Genomic DNA, 6,272 nt, shown 5'->3' with positions numbered 1-6,272 from the left:
TTAGACTTAGACATAACGCGTACATCAAAGGATCAAGGTGCAGACGCCACAAGCTTTGGCCATCATCTGCTTGAACTTGGAAGCCGACACCAGATGATCATATATAATGGCTTAGCCAAGTGGCCGGGCTCGAAAGCGCTCACATGTTTCCCACTTGGAGGAGGGGAAAGCATAGTTGATTACCTAATAGGACGCCCTAAAGCTACCGACATGGTTAACTCCTTCCGAGTGGCCCCATGTCCCATTGGTGCAAACCATAGCTTCCTATACTTTGAGCTAAAATGCGACACCTCCCACACCACCAACTCTAGTCAACCAAACCATCACACCATAATACATTTCACGCATGAGATCGCTGACATCTACTCCCGACATGTTCAAGCCCATCTCTCCTCTTTTGATTCTTCCTTGCCTTTTGAGAACCTCACTATAGAACTCGCACACATACTTCACTCAACAACAATTAGTAGCTTCCCATACACGAAACACTCTGATCATAGTAGAATAGGGTCTATGGCACAAAAAAGTGGTATGACGAGGATTGTAGAGAGTTGTATAGAAAACTTAAAGTGTCGCGACTTAGTGGTACTATTTCCTCAGTACAGGATCATAAAGAGATGCACAAGATGACACGTCATAAAAGACGAGCTTGGGAAGCATCTCAATATTGGGAACTCTACCAGATGCTCATGAGTAGGGTTTGCGCCCTTGCATGGAAGAGACTACGGGAACCGCGACCACAAACACCCATCGAGGATCCCAATATTTGGCACACATATATTGAGAGACTCTACCATGTCCCGAACCAACCACCCATTCCAATGCCTTCCACACCTCGACCTACCATGGGGACACTTTTCACGACCTCTAGGGTCACAAAGGTCATAAAAGAATTACAACATAGGAAATCCATGGACCACGCAAGATTGTGAGCCGAGCACATCATATATGCTCGAGAGTGCCTAGCCCCCTTTCTCACTCTAATCTTCAACCACGCCCTCGCTGAGGGTTTTCCACCACAATGGACCATGAACACAATGGCCCCTATACATAAAGGAGGGGACCCAATGGACCCAAATACATATAGGACCATTATGATAGGTCATATGCTCGCCAAATTATATGGTGCGGTAATGGAAGCGGAGCTCAACGATTGTAAAGAATCAGGTATGATTCTTGTGTAACGGAATAGATATGAACTCTGTGTGTGTGTGTATGAGAGAGAGAGAGAGACAAGGAGTAAGACACAGAGAATACGCAAGGTAAAGTATATTAACAAAGGAGAAAGACTCAACACGATACAAGGTGGGAGGAGGGTGCTTTATATAGTCACCCTCTCTCTTCATTAACTACAAGACTCATGGAGCATGGGGAATGTGAAAGCTCATAAGTTATGTGTCATAGAATATGATTCTATGACTCATACTAAATGCTAGAATACAAAGAGGTGACATAATGGTGACTCTTGACCGTTGGAGTGTCTATTCACTCTCAAGGTGAGTTCACACACTAGAGCAAGTTGAGCTTGATTCTCAACTACGATTATATGGAAACATTAAGTCTTCAAGCACTTGAGCAGGCTGACTTTAGACGAGCCTTCTCCACTATTGACCATATCTTCACACTTAGGTGCTTAATTGACCAGACGAAGGCTCGTAAGAAGAAACTTTCTTGTTGCTTTGTGGACTTCCGCAAAGCCTTTGACACAGTTCCTAGGGAGAAGTTGTTTGATAGAGTTAAGAGCTTGGAGATACCAAATGACATGATCTGGGCCATTTATGCCCTATATGAGCAAGTCTCTGGGTGCGTAAGATGCCCAGATGGCCTATCCGATTGTTTCACTAGCACCATTGGTGTAAAACAGGGTTGCCCCCTATCACCGACTCTTTTTGGGATCTACATTGATGAAATCACAGATTTTATTGCTCGTAAGGGAGGCAAGGGAGTAGTTATTGGGGATACGCAAGTTAGTCTCTTACTCGACGCAGACGACATTGTCTTGCTCTCGGAGTCGGAACACGACCTACAAAAGCATCTTAATGCCCTAGATGACTTTTGTACACAACGATGACTGGTAGTGAATCTAGCAAAAACTAAAGTCCTTATCTTTCATACATCATCCCGAGTTAGGAGTAAATGTCACCTAATCCTCTCTCATAAACTAGTTGAGGTAGTTGGATCATATGTATACTTGGGAGTCACTTTTAGTGCTCGCTCAGGTAAATTCTCGATGACCCAGGCAACCAAAGATAGGCTAATGAGAGGGTATGCATCCCTCTCACTCTTAGAGAGACAATGCCACTAGGCATACTTTCAAGAGCCACAAACTAAGGGATGGCTCTTCGACTCATTAGTGACCCCTTCCCTCATGTATGCATCAGTAGTATGAACTCCATGTCTACCATCTTTTATGTGGACGCAATTAGAGAGACCTTTGGTGACAATGTTATCACGTCAACTCCGAAGCAAATTGACATTACCACATTACATTATTAGAGCAGAGTTCAATTTGCCCGTGATGTTAGTAGTAACACTTTTTCAAGTGGTAGTTTTTATTCATCAGATACATAGCCAACCACAAGATAGGATATCTCGTCGAGCCTTTGAGGCATCCCGATCCCTACATGCGTCTGGAGACACTAGCTCTTGGTATAGCACTGTGGTGAGTTGGTTACTTGCAAACGACATAGACTTTAATAACCTACCCCCCCTTAAGTACAACCATGGGACTGATCAAACTCTAATATCTCATGAAGACCGTAATAAAGTGATACGCCAAGAAATATGGCAAATTTTACACTCGATATAAATGGATCAACCCACGAGAGCCATTCCCATCTAAAATGTTGTACTATAAGGAACACTTCTTGCACTTCTCTCAGTTAGGTTTTATTACACGACCAAGATATCTAGATACATTCTTATCAAATGCACTAAGGGTGGTCATTGGACAACTTAGGATATCATCTCACCAACTTGAGATTGAGAATGGTCGGGCTAATAGAGTTCCTAGAGAGGAAAGGTTATGTAGGTTGTGCCACATAGAGATAGAGGATGAGTATCACTTCACATGCAAGTGCCCAACTTATGCCGAGATATGAGTGGAATACCAAGACATATTAGGACCCTCTCCCACCCTCTCCAAACTATTAGATACCCTCGATGTAAAGAGACTAGGTAGGTTTATTTTAGAGCTAAAACAACATAGGGAGAATAAATTACAAAGTGTTAACCATAACCCTTTTACTATTCATCAACTTGTAACTAGTGTAATTTTTCAAGAACAAGGGGAGGCGATGAATGTGGATACACTTACGCTGCTCGACCTCTCTCTTGAGGAAGCCGAAATGCAAAGAACAACCAAACGCCCTCGGATGTTGGGTTTCAAAACAAGTCGACACGGAGTAGAAAAGATTAAGAAGATAAGGGAACGTGAGCTATGTCGACTAGAAGCTATGGTTGGGGTACCTTTTACATTGGGACCACGGGCCACATCCACATCGAAACCCTTCGACCTCCCGCTTCTCTTCGAGAAACTTGGATGAAAATGAAATTAGGCCTAGTATAACATCATTTTGATTGTAGAACATGTTTTTTATATAGAACATGTTTGTTATTTTACTAGAACAATTTAGCTTAAAACTCTATTTTTTATCTTATTTTTATTTTTATTTTTTACTTTCGATGAATGGGTAAATATCCCATTTTTTGTTGTAAACCATTTGTCTCATGGGTCAATTTTGGCCTTAGAAGACGTTAATATTTCTTTCTTTCTCTCTGGCAAAAGGAATTATTGTGTTGGCTCATTCAGGACCGATATACATATTCAACCATCTTCATTGTTTTTTTGTCCGTGTAGTGACCATGTATATTATGTGAATTGACATCGATTTTGTATTGATCATGTAGGAGACCGTATTCTTGTAGTGACTTACTAGGGGGAGAGGGGCAATAATGTACCAACTTTCAATGATGTGGACGCTTAACAGGAGTCGTTCCTTTAAGCACCACTCTTCTCTCATTCAAAGGTTCTTCTCCTTGCCGATTGTCTCGTAAGAAAGATGGGGGTAATGGTGGTGGTTAATCTTCTCCGAGCATCAGACCATTATTTTGGTGTTAAGTGAATCATCTTTGCACTCATTAACAATGTTAAGACAATTTGAAATACATTCGGTAACTACAATCCTCCTAAATGACTTAAGAAACATAATATTCGCAAGTAGGAATAAGAAAACAACACTTTCTATTGGTTAGTTATATTTTATACACGAGTAAGCTGGAGAAAGAGAGATTTTATTATCCTATTTGGAGGTCAAATATGACCGATGAGACAAAAAATATTACATTTCATGTAATACATGTGAGTGGCAACTCTTGATGTTGAAGAACTTCACCGATGAATGTTCCAATTGAGAATGCACATTGTGATCATGAATGTTCAATTGAGAAGGTACATTGTGATCATGTTGAAGAACTTCACCAATGAATGTTCCAATTGAGAATGCACATTGTAATACATTCTCGATTGAGTTTGGTCAATGATGTATGGGAAGCATAGTCAACAATGATTAATGTGAGAGCATTGTATCAAACTATGATACTCAAACTCCCAAACTTGTTAAGGGCAAAGTGGCATAGTTGACCAACCTCATCACTTGTGCCCCAACGCCTCGTCTCACATGGCAATGCGTGTGAACTAAGTAGCATGGAAGCAATGGTTTGGTGGCAAACAACGAGATGGGCTTTAACATGTATCAATGTGTACGGTTTCCATGTTCGCTGAAGAATATGGTTTTGTAGTTTAGGTGCACCATGAGTAGTATAATGTGTGAAGCATGAACCTCCACATGTTTCTCATGTCATGATACATTGCCATTGCAAAAAGGCCTCATTTATAGAGGAATCTAGTAATGCATCATGAAACAAGTGTGTTGCATCCCATCTACCAAACCATTTTTCCATATATTGCATCCAACCGAAATACAAAAACTTGCTTTTATGCATCTTTTGGATCTTTTTTCTTGTTGTCCATGCAATTCTAGGAAGTCGATGTGAGGGACTTTGTTTGAAGAGTGTGAGCCAACTCAGTATTGACAACTGATTGGGAGCTCATCTATCTCACAATCACTCGACCTAACCTTAGCTACCCAATCGGTCTCCTTAGCCAATTTATGCAAACACCATGTGACATTCACTTGGATTGCACTAAGCGAATATTACGATACGTGAGCGGCACAATGCATTGTGGCATTCTCTACAAGATGACAATGCCAATTCGACTCAAAGGGTACACAAATGCTAACTAGAATGGCTATAGAGCTGACCAACGATTGACCTCACAATTCGTTGTCTTCTCTCTTGGAAGTGGAGCCATCTCCTAGAGTAGTAAGAAGCAGCCAATTGTCGCACTTTCAAGCACAGAGGCTGAATACAAGGGCACAACTGTGGCTGCATGTGATGTCGTCAGCTTGAAGAGAATCTTGAAGGATCTGGGGTTCCCATCAAGGATCTGACTCCCCTTTACTATGACAACATGAGCAGTTACATTCATTTGGCTCGGAACCCAGTGCTCCATGCACGCACGAAGCATATCGAAGTGCACTATCACTTCATCCGAGAGCGCGTTCAGACTAGAGATGTCGACCTCCAACAAATCAACACAAATCGTCAGACAATCGACAACTTCACCAAAGCCCTAGGAGGTGACAAGCTTCGGCAATTCATGTCAAACCTTGGACTAACAATCCTTGACTTGCCAAGCTTGAGGAGTACAAGAGAGAACCGAACACCATCTGAATTGGATACCAGCCGAAGCGGACATCAACCGAAACAAGCTGACCAAAATTGAGCTTGAGGGGGTGTGTTGAGAATCAAGCTTAACCTAGTCTAGCATGTGAACACGTCGCCTTTTGAGAATCTATGAATACTCAAAGGTCAAAAGTCACCACTACTTTCTACACATTAACTATGTGTCATAGAATCATATTCTATGACACATAACGAATGAGTTACATATTCCCCATGATTAATGAGTCTCCACATTCCCCAAGGTTCTAGAGAGAGAGTGGGCGTTTTAGTGAGTTAATGAAGAGAGAGGGTGACCCTATATAAAGCACCCTCCTCCTACTTTGTAACAGCCGGTTAATCTCCCTTGTAATGTTATTACCTTTGTACTTGATATTCTCTACTCCTTGTCAATATACATCTTGAGTATTCTATTTTCCTATCTATCTTGTGTCTCTCCTCTCTCCTCTTTCACACACACATAACAC

The sequence above is a fragment of the Azolla caroliniana genome, unplaced genomic scaffold, assembly GCF_043228905.1.
Source record: "Azolla caroliniana isolate FFs.n. ecotype wild unplaced genomic scaffold, voAzoCaro1.0.p SCAF_7, whole genome shotgun sequence".
Taxonomy (NCBI): Eukaryota; Viridiplantae; Streptophyta; class Polypodiopsida; order Salviniales; family Salviniaceae; genus Azolla; species Azolla caroliniana.
Note: the sequence above shows the minus strand (reverse complement) of the source record.